The sequence below is a fragment of the Pinus tabuliformis genome, chromosome 6 (genome assembly GCF_031772625.1).
Source record: "Pinus tabuliformis cultivar Carrire ecotype Pingquan chromosome 6, CPIR1, whole genome shotgun sequence".
Taxonomy (NCBI): Eukaryota; Viridiplantae; Streptophyta; class Pinopsida; order Pinales; family Pinaceae; genus Pinus; species Pinus tabuliformis.
The window spans coordinates 657391764-657406298 of NC_142292.1; the positions used below are offsets into that span (position 1 = coordinate 657391764).

Consider the following 14535-nt stretch of genomic DNA (forward strand, 5'->3'; position numbering starts at 1 on the left):
TGGTTCATTGAATCTTCCTCCCTTCTCCATCTAGAAAAGTCTGTCCTCATGCATTAGACAAGCTAGTTTTGGAGTTTTTTGAGGAATGCTAGTTGTGATTATGCTTGTCGTGAGTGATAGTGAAGCATAGAGAGGTTATGCTGCCGGAGAGGAGGTATATTGCAAGACACACATAGCTGCTCGCCCAGCCAGAGGAAAGGTTCAGAGGTGATCCCACTAGTCCAAAATAGAACTAGCCACAATCGATTCACGCTGCTACGCAAGTTCCTAGTTGTACACTAAGGGTGAATTAAGAAGACCAACCTGGAATCCAACGCTAATGTCGATGCAGAGTTGATGTTCTCGCTCCCTTGCTCCAGCAGGTCACAATCCTAGCGATCCTCGCGAACGGACACCTGCACACACAAAGGACGAAGCAGATACAAGCATAAAATCCACCAAAGTACAACTATATTTCAGTCAGAAAGGAAATAAATCAAACATCATTATAGTGGACAATGAGATTGGAACCATAACAGCAGTTGTTCATTAATAAATAATAGACGGGAAAAGATACAACCAAGGTTCTGACGTTGAACCTTTCCTCTGGCTGGGCGAGCAGCTATGTGTGTCTTGCAATATACCTCCTCTCCGGCAGCATAACCTCTCTATGCTTCACTATCACTCACGACAAGCATAATCACAACTAGCATTCCTCAAAAAACTCCAAAACTAGCTTGTCTAATGCATGAGGACAGACTTTTATAGATGGAGAAGGGAGGAAGATTCAATGAACCAGGACACCCATTGTGGATTGGCATTATCTCTGAAAGGATAGATGATGAGTATAGATGATGACTCTCGACCTCTATTCGATGGATTTTACCCTCAAAAGACTTCGTGATCTGAAAGGAAAAAAACATATGGGTGCACGTTTGTCAAAAATCATTACCAAACTGGGTTGGCGCGGGTGTTGTTCTGTGACAGAGCGCCAATGGTCGCACCCCCTTTTGAGGATCTCAGTGATTGGCGCGGGTAAGACACTGTGGACTTGCGCCAATGGAAAAAGAGCACTTTTTAGGGATAATTTGCAGAAGGTGTCTTCAGGGAACATGAAGTGCATACTCAGGGGAACATAATGCAAGTGTTTTTGGGTTATGTCACTGCTCACAGGTCCCGAAATGTGTCCTCCAATGTATGGAAACGGGGCGATAGGGACGGTGACCAATGGTGACAAATTACTGTGTAACAGATGCCCCCTAAAGCATGAGGCCCGAAAGGGAGAGAGGGGTGAAATGCTTTACAAGAACACATATAGCTGCCGCCGAGGATCTGCATTAAGAAACACGACTGATAGTTCAATTACATGATGTACGTGGTATGGTCGCAGCCATCCATAAGAGAGTACATAAATAATCGAGATCCATAGTATGGACGCAGCCATCTGGTTAGGATCAATGAATAGACTCAGGCATGGTCGCAGCCATCCAGGGAATGAGTCATGTATCAAGAATCACGCCTGGATTACAACAGACACAATCCAGGGTCTTGCGCTCCATCTCGACCCGAACAAGAGTACAAGTTCAAGCATGCGAATATATGAGCTGAAGTCGAACATGCATGAACATCGTCTGATTACCAGTCAATAATGGAAACTGTTAACAGACGCGAGAGGTACCACCAATAATGACAATGGCCCTCAAGGTACTACATGTACAATCTACGGCGTGTGAATTAGTGATCTGACGTTGAACACCCGTAGAATCATTCGATCGGAGGCCAATGATGAAAACCTCACGTCGAACACGAAGAACCTGCCATTGAGGCATGCAGGCTCCAAGGCACCGGAAGGGAGTCTCTAGATCAGCTTCCTGGATAATGAGCTGAAGTCGACAGGAAGTGACCTTGATCGAAGGTGGGTCATAATGTTTCCCACATCATCGACACGAGACAGAGAGATAATGTTGTGAATCAAGATTGTGCGAGCTATCAGAGGGAGGTTGTTTCTTTGTAGAGGTCAACTTCTCTTGAACATATCGGCGGCACAATAGTGGAATTGGCAGTATTTGACATCAATGTATCAGAGGTCATGATGACGAGGCAATGAGCAGATGAGAGGTCAAACAGGATTACCCAAGTCCACGGAGGCAAGTGAAAAATATGAGATGAGATATCCCCACCCAGACACGAAAGCAGAGAAGTGCCATGTTCAAGAGCGACATACTGCCGACACGACAATAATTATGGTTCCATTTTTCCCCCGCCATTTCTGGCGAGTACCCCAATTATTTTTAACAAGCTTGATGGGGATAGCATATGCTTGTGGTGCGTCATTTCGACAGAATCCGATGTCATCAGGTTTTAACGAGTCTGACAAGGGAAGAACTCGGCATCTTTTCATGTTTAGAGAGTTTGAAAAGACAGCAGAAAAGGAAACTCCAAGGGTGTCTTTTTTCGTAAAGTTGTGTCTTTCGAGCCCGAAAAAGTATAAAACAATGCTCGAAAGAACCGCCCGATCATTACGATCGAGGAGTACTTTTCATAAATAGTGATTTTGACCTGAAAAAGTAAAAAAGTGATCAAAACCACGTCGTTTCGTAACCATTAATGAGTCTGAAACGACAAAAACCCGGTAATCTTTTTATGTTTTAAGAGTCGACAAAAAGAACTTAAAACGACCGCCCCTTATTAACGTTTAACGAGTCAAGAGGGATAACTCGGCGATCTTTTCATCTTTAAACGGTCGGAAAAGCGCTGAAAGTTGACCTCCATTTTTATTCTCTTTAACGAGTCAAAAAGGGAAAAGTACTCGACAATCTTTTCATATTTTACGAGTCAGAAAAGAGCGTAAAGGCGACTCGTCCTGAAGGAACGAGTGGTATAAAGGGTAGCAACTGGTTCCGGCAATGGTGGAACTGCTCAAAACATATAATAGTTAAGAGGCTGGCTAATAAAACCACTCATCGCTGTGGTTCCTCAGGAAAGGATAAACAATCAAGTGAGAGCATATGATCGGCCAAAGAGATGGTGGTGATGGAATGAAACAACCAAGGCTCATTTAACAAAATTTAGCAGATAAAAGGCAATCACAAGATGTAAATCGGGTATGGGTTCATTTTTACACAAGCTTTGAACCATGGAGAACTTTGCTTGGATTCGGTTTCATGTTTACACAAGCTTGAAACGACAAACTATGCTTGTTATAAGTTCGCATGCCCCCAACATAATAACACAAATTGAGGTACATGCCCCCCAAGCTTCATTGCATTCAACAAAGTGGATGGAATGAAGGTTCACTCTCGAGATCTAGGAAAGACTCGACTTGTATTTTACGAGATCTTAATCAAAAGACTCGATTTGGAAAGGGAGTTGTTTCATTTTTTAATGAGGTTGACACAGTAAAAGAACTATCCTCATAACCCTTATTTCATTTTTTAACGAGCTTGACATAAGATCAGGAACTATGCTCCGGCAGATCCAGGTTCATTTTTTAAGGAGCTTGAGATAGGAAAGGAACTAAACATATGGGTGCGCGTTTGTCAAAAATCATTACCAAACTGGGTTGGCGCGGGTGTTGTTCTGTGACAGAGCGCCAATGGTCGCACCCCCTTTTGAGGATCTCAGTGATTGGCGCGGGTAAGACACTGTGGACTTGCACCAATGGAAAAAGAGCACTTTTCAGGTATAATTTGCAAAAGGTGTCTTCAAGGAACATGAAGTGCATACTCAGGGGAACATAATGCAAGTGTTTTTGGGTTATGTCACTGCTCACAGGTCTCGGAATGTGTCCTCCAATGTACGGAAACAGGGCGATAGGGACGGTGACCAATGGTGACAAATTACTGTGTAACACTCTCAATTAAGATCAAATTTATACATTAAATTTTCAAACCTATCATGCAGAGATTAAAGGCCATTACACACAAGGCATTATACTACATGTAATAAAAATTTTAATCCTATTATTTTGATTTTGAGCTAGCAAACTCTTTATTTAATAGGATTTATGTTGTTTGTGACCAAAATAAGAAAAGAAAATTTGCAACCACCAAGTGATGCAATCACAAGGATGAAGAGGATAGACCCAAACCAGATATAAGAAGCAAGAATGCACATATAATAGCACCTCCTTGGTGTAGAGGAGGATGATGGGGATAGAAATACAAGATTGATCATATAACATGTACAAAGAGCATTTAAAGATAATTATGTCATTGTAGTGGTCCATTACTTAGCATGGAACCAGAACAACAATTATTGAAGTAACCAAAACATAAAATGAAATAAAGAGCATGAAACAAATAAAATAATGGGGCACTTGCACCCTAAGTTGGATTGCACCTCCAAAATTGAGTAATTCAGGAAAACATCCATAATAGAAACATTAAGGTGGTTGATTACATTGTTAGTAAAACATGTTATATGTGTGAGAGAAGGAACAACTATTTATAAATAAAGAGGAAAAAAAAACATAATAAAACCCTAATTTAAAGCTTAATACATTAATTAGAGTGATTATACGATCTAAAAATGGAGGAAATCTCCTCTTATCAAAGTTGACCTTCCTCTAACACTTTGCAAGTTAACAAAATGGGTCTTTAAAGGTAAAATAAGTTTCACAACCTCTTCAAGATGGTGAGTTAAATTTTCACATGAACTTAAAAGAGAAACAAATTCACATGCAACTCAAGATGATAAACATGAAGAGAAGAAACCAACATTTGATGACAGAGTTCACCCCTCCTGGGCTACGTCTTCAGGCCTACTCCAATAACTAGACCGCTATATTTATTTCAACAGCAAATGAGTACATACAATTTGTTGACAATAGAGTGGCTTGTTTCTCCTACAAAGAATTCTCACTCAAAAATATAACTCCCTACAACAATTCATAAAAAATGTCAACATAAAAAGGACTCTCGCACAATAGGTCCTTGTAATCCACTTGAAATCAAAAGCATAAACCTACAACTCCTCCACAATGAAGAGTTAAAAAGGGCTTCTCTCCTTAACACATTGAGAAAATATTGAAAAGAGTTGTTCTACTGAAGTAACAACTATTGCAGATGAAACTGGAAGGCTGGAAAACCTCTAACTAAGCTCTCTCCATGCTCAAATACGCCTCCATACTGCTTCAAAATTGTCTTTGCCTCTAGCACTAAAAGACTTGATTCTATAAAATTTTCATCATAAAGTGCTCAAATCAGAAAACAAAGGCTGTCATTGAGTCTAGGACACTCAAAAACCCCCATCTAGGCTCTTCTTGAGCTCAAAAAGGTTAAAATTTGAGTAAGATATGCTTCTCCAAGCTAAGCTCTGTTATCTGTCCTGAAAATTGACAAAACCTGCCAATTGCGTGACGATTTCACCCTTTACATAGTCCGCAAATCGATAATTTCACCCAAGACTAGCGAGATTCTTGTCGTACAAGGTGCAATTTGTTGCTTCGTTAAATTCTCCAATAACCCCTATGCGTCGAATCAGGGTCACGTGGCACCTACAAGGCCGGGGGCATGGGCCAACTGCACACCCCTACCATCTTTGGCCTCCACTCCTTCAGGATAAGGTCACGTGAACAGTGATGTGTTCGGGGGCGAGGGTTAACTACCCTCCCCCACCAGCTTTGGCTCCTAACTGTTTTCACCGGTGGTCATAATCGTTCGTCAGAAAACCAGGGGCCAGGGCTTATCCACCCCACCCCTTTGCCTAACCTTCTGCTTGTCGTTACATCGACTCCCATATGCCTAGGGCTAGAGCTTTGACTATACCCAGCTCCCCTTCTAGGCGTTGATGGTTTTGTGGGTTGGTCGTGACCATGGGCCAAGGCTTACAACCCTGCCCTCTCTGCGAAGCGCCTTCGCATGGTCATGTGGGTATACACCGTGACCTGGGGTTGGGGCTTACACCGTGACCTGGGGTTGGGGCTAACCGCCCAACCCCTCCTCCCAATGCCAAAAACATATGATAATAAATATAAGCCACTAACCATATGAGATAAGAACTAAAGTTGTGGTGTGATGGTAGGGCGTGGAGTTGTTGCACTATAGGTTGAGGGTTCGAACCCCATCGAGGCCTTCTGGCCTGTTATAAAAAAATTGTCCAACCACAGGGAGCCACATGGTGTCCTTTCATTGGGCCACATGGCAACCTCTGATTGGGCCACCTCAAAACCAAATAACCAACCAAAACGCTCCAAATGCAACCTGTACGCGCGATGCCATACGTCAAAACTTGGTTGGTCCTCCACCGATCATACCCTGCATAGTCAGTTGATGACATCAGTTGTACGAACTACCCATTCAACCCATTTGTTGACTTTTTAGTTGTTGGTCAAACACTTTAGAATGCCTTAACTTCCTCATACGATGTCGGATTGAGGCGATTCAAGAGTCGTTGGAATTAGGACGACGAACACTACGAATTGATCCTAGTTTTGGGAGATTCCAAGCACTTTTAATTTTTAGCCTATTTTTTATCTTCATATCATTATAGGCTTTGTACATTATAGAAAAGCATGAGCATACAATTAAAATAGCTCATATACATAAAATCCAGTTGTTGTGGGTGGAGAGGCAACATACCCTCTCCCAATGAAAAAAGGAGCTACATTCAAAACTAAAATATCGAGTAGTAGAGGCTAATGTTGAAAATTCATTTGAAAAAATATTAAGATGCATTATTTCCATAATAAACTACAAAATATGTGGTGTAATATCTCAAAAGAAAAACAAAGCATGCTTGTTTGCAACATGAAATTACCAAACTACAAAGAAGAAGATAAGAAATGTAATGAAACATAGTAAGGGATTATTTTATGCTAGGACATATAGATGACAACCCTATCTAACAAAGGCAAGTAAATCAATTTGGATAAAATAGGTGCTTCGATGGTGCTTCCAAAGGCAATCTAAGACCTATTAGGATAAAATAGGTCTCTAGGAATGGAATAATACCTATCACACATATCCATTGATCCAAGTGGATATTGATGGCCACTCTCCAATTCCACTTGGGCCCCCAACATTGTTTCCTATCAATTTCCTATTTTTCAGCACAATTTCCTATTTTGGCATTTTTCTATTTTTGGCAGTTTGTTGGGTCCTAAACTTTTGGAGCAGTTTTGAGGCCCTGAATGACGTATTTTGGAAAAAGGGAAAACATGAGGCTACAATCGAAAGTTGTCTTCCTCTAATAGACCTTGCACACTAAACAAATATCATATGCCAAAGTTACAACCCTGAGAAGTTGATGTTCCAACTAACTTCATTAAGGCCCATAAGCTTTTGTCACTCATCTCCTAGGGTTAGGTTTTTGGATGTTTATGGTTTCTCATTGTTTATTCATGATAAAAAGGCCTTAGAACCTCATTACAACACAATTCAAAAGTCATGTAGTCGTCACATCTCTTCTCAAAGATATGCTACTACCACTCAAGCTAGTTTGCTTACATTATGCCTATAAATAGTTTTGAGTATTTGCTATTTTTTTAATTGAAGTTTAGTTTCATTATATCTCTGTTTTTTTTGTTTGAATTTATTTCATTTTTTTCCTTCATAAATTTAGATCATCAATGTTGGGCATAGAGGTTAATACGCCAATCATTCAACAAAAATATAAGCCTTGGAAAAGGGCCTCCAAATATACATAAAATGCGACTTAAGAAAATTAGTGGTTAAAGATAAGTCTATGCTCCTAGTAAATGCAATGACAAGGATATGTAATGGATCTAGATTTCAGAAGGTCTCTAAGAATTGGTGCCTGATTGGCAGTCTATAAATTATTGCCTCAATTATGAGGCAAATCTATAGGGTCATGTCCTCTAATGTTAAATTTAGATCCAATTACTTGGCTAATTGGCTTGTCAACGAATAGATGCAATGGGAGGGTAAAGATATGTACACTTCTCAACATGACTTAGAGAAAAACAATCTCAAGGGACATTTTCAAAGCCTTCAGTGGGAGGATTCCAATCTCTCAAATGGTGTTTTCAGGTTCCTTCATGGCCTCTAGAATATCTTCATCTAAATGAAAGAGATTTTCTATTGGTGATAGAGTTTGTGAGGGGTCATAAGGTTGGGGTTGGCACCGAGTGGTGTTGGTTGACAAGCAAGAAAATGATTTAGAGCTTGTTGCAGTATCTGAACCCAATGATGTTGACAATGCATACACTGCATGGGTCTGTACAGTCATGGGTGGTGCAACCTGTGCAATGGGAGAAGCAATCTCGACACCGAAGAACTATGAACAAATTACATGAATTAGGGTTCCTTACGGATGAGGATATGAACTGTAAATGGTGTTGGGTGTCATCAGCACCAGGTGGCGGGAGAATCTCTCGTATGGTAGCCTAATGGTGTGTAGGGGAAGGTTCTTGGGAAGGTGTTGGTCCTTGGATGCAAGGAATCTTCCTCCGTAGAAGGAGGTTGTTTGGGAACTATATGGAGTGGGTGTTGTCAGATGCTAATCTATCCAATTTTTGCAATTTTGGAAAGGTTTTGATACAAATGTCATAAGGATGAGTTGTATGTAATGCAAATCCTGTGCCCATATGATAGATGGTTCATGTAACATCTATCATGGTTCGTGGTGATGACTGGTGGTTGATGTCATGAGGTGGGGAACTTGTTAAAGGTGCATGCCACCCATTGATCTTAGTGTTGGTAGCGGGAGGAGGGGTTGAGGTCCTGACACCAATTTTCTGCCCTTGCTTATGAAAATCAAGGGAGGTATGAGTGGTTCCTCATATGATGGACTTGGGAAAAATGTGACAATGGTTTCACTTGTGTCTAAACTTGTTTGTGCGATTAGGCCGAGGAAGGTGGACCAATGAGACAAAAAGGTCCCTGGTTTTGTTCAGCTCTCAACATTGATTAATCAAATGCCATGGTTTGTCACATAAGGCACATTAGTGCATAGGTTTTGGTGAGGCTATTTTAGGAAACTTCACCGTGCCTGAGGAGATTGATGTCGAGTGTGAGGTAGAATGGCAATAGGCACAAGGAGGAACCGAGTGTGAAGCTTCTTCCTCGAGGACACAATAAATGGTCTGAGACACATTGTTTGCCACTAGGGTGTTAGGAAGTGATGGTGTCATAATATTGGCTTGGGAGAGGGCTACCAATATGTCCTGATAGCGAGGGATTTCAAGGCAATGGTGCATGTAGTGGTCGTATTGTGCTCATATATCGCATGGATTGTTGGTACATAATCCCTCATTACGCGATGATGTGGCCTTATCTCCTGGAGGTGGCATGAAGGAGAGATTTTAACTCTCCCAATTCTCAGCATTGGTTGGTAGGGTATCTTAATACATCGCATAATCCACACGATGGAGATACCCCAGGATAGGAATTAGCTAGGGTTTCAATTTTCTTACCTTTCTATTTGACCCTTTTACTAGCATCTACTAGTGTCGTTGGAGCCGAAACGACTGGAGATGTGTTGTCTAGAGGGATATTCATAGGGATCAATCCAGGAAAGGTAACATCTGAACTTGCTAACATGGCCTGTGGGGCCAAACACCAAACAAGTATCGCACGAGCTATGCTGGATAATGTAAGCATTTCCATAACTTAGTGCGAGACAAAACTAGGGGGGTTCAAGAAAGGTGTTTGGTTTATTGCATATGACAGGAACGATGGCTAAGTAGTCACAGTGTTGGGTGTGTTCATAATTGGTTTCCTGAGACTGTGTAGTATGTGATGAACTCATCATGCACACTGGTGTTATGGAAGCATGTGTGATTACTGGTGGTTCTCCTTGGTACAATCCAAGGAATGATGATGCTTTAAACATTCCTGGGACTACTTCAGTCAAGGATGGGACAAACTCGTTACAGGACCCTATCAAAGGAAACACATTGTTAGGGGTTGTAGATGCTTATTTCATATAACATGTTAGCTGGTCCATGGTGACGATTTTCCCATCATGGGGAAACATCATGATGACAAATAATGATGATGCTACTACTGTCATAGCATACATGTAGCTACAACCTAGCAATATATTGTAATCCAACTAGGCATCAAGGAATTTGATGTATAGGAGCACTATTTTTCCAGCAAGCTCCACCTCGGTGTTCTAGAAAAGTCTGACAAGTGCAGAGGGAAGTCTATCATAATCCTTTAATGTAATAGGGGATGAAGTTCGTTCGAGGGATCCTAGCTTCTGCCAAATTGAATTTAATATAATACAAGTGGATGCCCCCTCATCAACAATGCATCGATTGATGGTGATGTTCCAGATGGTGAAGAGTCTCATCATTGAGTAATTATATGGGCCTTAATTGGCCTTAATTCACCTCCTAACTTAGTCAAACCAACTATTCTCACAACTTATTGCATACTTTTCATTATATTTTGCTTATGGGTTGAGTTAGAGTTGGATATTTTACTTTATGGTCTAATGTGCATGTAATGCAAGAATAAAGGATAAAGGCAAAGGAAATGCAGGAATAAAAGGTAAAAGCAAGGAACTATGGTAAAAGACCTTGGTAAAAACTCGGATGGGACAAGAAAGAGGAATTACAGGAGGTAAATCCTCCTCATTTACTACCCATCCATTCGAATATCCCTCCATCAGCTGAAAGTACACACAGCCAAATCAGGAGTACAACAAGACAACCAAGCAAGTGGAAGTACAAGCAACCTCCCTACTAGAAGGTAACCGAGCTAGTGAGAGTGAAAGGACAAGTTACCATTAAGTTGGGAGCTGTACCTCCCTAATTTTGAGGGAAGTCGTTGAGACTTCAGATGTATAAATAAAGAGGCTTAGGACCTCAGTTTTTTTAGCGAGTTAGCCAGTCATAAGTTAGTCAGCTAGGCAGTCAGTCAGTTAGAAGTATTCGGACCTTTTGACTTGTAACAATTGGATGTAATACAATGTTCTTTGATAATGAAGATGAGTTTTGATTTGAGCCAACACTGAGTTAACTCAGAGGGCTGAAGATCTTGGGTTAGGGCCCAACCCTAGCAGCCAAAGCTCCTCTTTCCTGTATTGTTAAGTAGCTTATCTTTATGATTTCTGTTCATTTTCTTAATTAGATGCATTCTCATTACATCAGCAATATGGATTCATGCTTTCTGTTCATTTGTTTCAGCAGTTCATATCCATTACAGCAGTACCATAGATGCATATTTGATTGTTCATATGGTTAAGTAAATGCATGTTCATTACAATGGTTCAACACAGATTTCTGGTTCCCTGCTCATTGACTCAAGTAGTTTCTTGTTTCCTATTAATTTGCTTGAATGGTTGTAGTTTCGTTACAGTAGTGTAGGGCAGAGTAGTTGTGTTTCAGTTTGTTGGATTTATGTTTTCATTTAATCAGTAGGTTGGTAAAGAAAAGATCCATCAGGATGCTCACAGTTGTCTCGACCTCATCTCCCCCCCTAGGACTATGGTGTGAGGAAGAAACCCTACAACAACCCCAAAATCACAGGGTTTTCATTTTCATGAAGTTTTGTCATTTAACACAGTTACCGAAGTCATTTCATAGCACTCTACCCCATTTTAATGGTCATCAACTTGTTCGCTCTCCTTTTGTCTCAGGCCTCACTCACATTCCCATGTCCTTCTCTTTCAGCCTGAAATGCTTGCGTAGGAGCTGATAATTCATGTTTAAACGATTTTTAACCATCAAACACCTCTCACTAGCCAAATCGTCCAATCACCGCTCAAATCCACTTTTCGCATTTGACTTTTCCCTTTTTAAATCCCCACCGTCGATCTGCCTTGCCAGATCCGATGGTTGTCGCACGCCCGCTCACCAACCTGCCCGATCAATCTCCACTGTAGATCTGCCTTAACAGATCCAACGGTCCTCGCACCATATTGCATGGACTTTCGCTCGACCGTTATTGGGCTGAGGGTACATGATATGGGCGGTTTCCCCATGCTACGTGTCAGCCGGGGAGGCTAATCGCGTGAAATTCCCCAAAACCATTTACGGCTTTGAGGACGCACGATATCCCACTTACCACCCTCCAAACCACTTGTCACTTTTTGCACGTTCCCTTTCGTGCTCCAACCTCCACCGTCGATCTGCCCTGCCAGATTTGACGACTGTCACTTCACCCGATACCATTTCCGCATGTTTTCTCTTGCTCGCGATCTCCGCCGTCCATCTGTCTACTGCCCATGCGATCTAATCCTAGCCGTCCATCATGTTAGGCCACCATGTTTGCCCATTTGCCTACGTACCCTCCTGCTGTATAATCTCAACCGTTCATCTGTTTGCCTTCCCTCGCCTAATCCAACGGTCCTCATGCTCTTTTGCTCCCCCACGCCCTCGTTTCGCCATTTTTCCCTTCGACCGTTCTTCCGCTTAGACACAGACTTAGCCTAGTTGTTGGACACCTAATCCTAAAGGGTTAGTGTGGAAGCCGAAAAGACTAAGCAGTCCAAGAGACCTTGGGATCTGAAACCCAAGAGTCACAACATTGTATTATAAATGTACATCTCCTGTTAATAAAAAAAATGAACTCACATGATTTATCTTTCACATTGTTTTGCTGTCCATGTGTGTTTAACATGGTATCAGAGCCACTTGTTTTTCTGTGGCCTGTTATGTGCATGTCAGTCCTGGCCCTCTGCCATATTCTTTTCCAGCGCTCCTGATATGCTGCCTCTGCCATATATAACGTCTCTGTCCTGCGCTGCTCTGGGCCTGACACTGACATCTCTGTCACTGTGTACGTTTTTGCTAGTAACGCTACTCCTGACTGACATCTCTGTCACATCCCTCAGAAATTTCACGCATTATATGCAGTGAATACGTTGGATTGGATTTCACGCATTATACGCAGTGAATCTGTTGTAGAAACGCTACAAGGAGGTTTGATTTCTAGTAATCATTGTATGGAGCAAACCCAATTGCTCTATCAAACATCAGTTCGTAAGCAAATTCCTTGATGGACCTATCTACAAAGGCTGAACTGTTAAGAATCGCCTAGTAGATTCACGATTTTAATTTTATATGCAGTGAACAGGCCTCCATACGCTGCAGGCCTCTGCCCTCTCCACGCTGTTGGCCTCCATATTGTTCTTTCTTCAAGATATTCGTCCAAGAAATCCACATATGGGTTGGCTTATCACAGGACGGAGAGTCTGTTTCATTGTTTTTTTAGCTGCCTTTAGGTTTTGAAACCTGAATCTTACAAGTCGATTGAATCTGCTTCGGTCGCAACAGCTTTTGCCAAGTATGACTTTCCAATTCCAGGAGGTCCATATAAAAGAAAAGCTTTCCAGGGCTTTCGTCTCCCTGTGTAAAATTGGGGAAATTTTACAGGAAGGATAACTGCCTCTTGCAAACCCTGTTTGGCACTTTCAAGCCCTGACACATCACTCCATTTCACGTTAGGCTTCTCACGAATAATCGCCGAATTGAGGCCCGCACGCAATTTCGTTTGCTCAGGATCCTCTCCATCTCCATCCCCGTCCTTGTTGCCGGGCTTGGTCTTCGCTCTGGTCACAACAGCTGCATCACCATTTGCAGTAGGCCCTGCACTAGCTCCATCGTCTAACACAACACGGATTTCCTCCGCCCTTCGCAAATACTCAGTAAACTTCTGTGTAATGGCCTCTTTAATCTTGGGGTTCTTCTCATACTTCAGATGAGTTTTGAAGTATTCAAGGGCATTCATGTAAAGAGGAAAGGCCTTGGCAAAATTCCCGGCATTATCTTCTTTCACTGCCTGTCTAACATACTCTATGGCCTGTTCCTTGAAATTGCTATACTCTGAATTTCTTTGAATGCAACAAAAGAGTTGACTGCATGGAGCTTCAATGCATAAGAAAGGATTTCCCCTGTACTTGATCGCCTTCAATAATTAAAAAAAGGGGCAGCAGACGGTAAAGATTCTTCCAGCTTGTGACTGTTGCTGCTGATACAGAAGTATAGAAAGCATCCAGATATTGAAATATTTGCTGTTGGAAACACTGTACTTGGTATTCAGTTCCATCCAGAATTTTCAGTGGATGTCTTGTTGGACATACTAAAGTTTCGCCGAGCACGAGGAATCATTAGTGAAGAGGTTGCCAACGAAGTGATACTGAGTTTTAAAGACAGACAGCCGGACCAGGATATTTTTTCGAGAAAAATAGCTTGTGCGCTCCTTGTTGAAGACTGTGCGGTTCCCTTTGTGCGTTGAAGACTCTGGTATTTTATTTGAAAACAGTGTTTTTGAGTATTGTTAAGATCAGTCGCATGGATATAAACAGATTTTTACGAGGTAAGACGGTGTAATTTTTTTGTTGAGGAGAAGTTTGGGCCTAGTGCATAATAGAATTCAGAATTAATAAGTTTGAAAACTCTGCGAATTAATAAGTCTTGAGAATATCCGGCCGACCGCTGCCCTTCAAGGTTTTTGTTTTTTTTTCTTCTCCGACGTGCATTTACTGAATTGTCCTATTCATGTGGAAATACATTATGCAAAGGTAGTGTACCAGATCGTACAACTATCTCCATACCAAATTCCTGTTCGCAGATAAATGTGTTATCTAAAACAAATTTGAAGCGCAGACCTACACAGGGTGTGAGCTCGAGAGACTGCCCAT

General features: G+C 41.6%; 1 pseudogene; it reads right to left on the reverse strand.

Annotated features, from left to right (window-relative positions):
* Positions 1-13133: 13133 nt before the first annotated feature.
* LOC149260316 (protein SUPPRESSOR OF K(+) TRANSPORT GROWTH DEFECT 1 pseudogene) lies at positions 13134-13715 on the reverse strand (annotated as a pseudogene).
* Between the last annotated feature and the right edge of the window lie 820 nt (positions 13716-14535).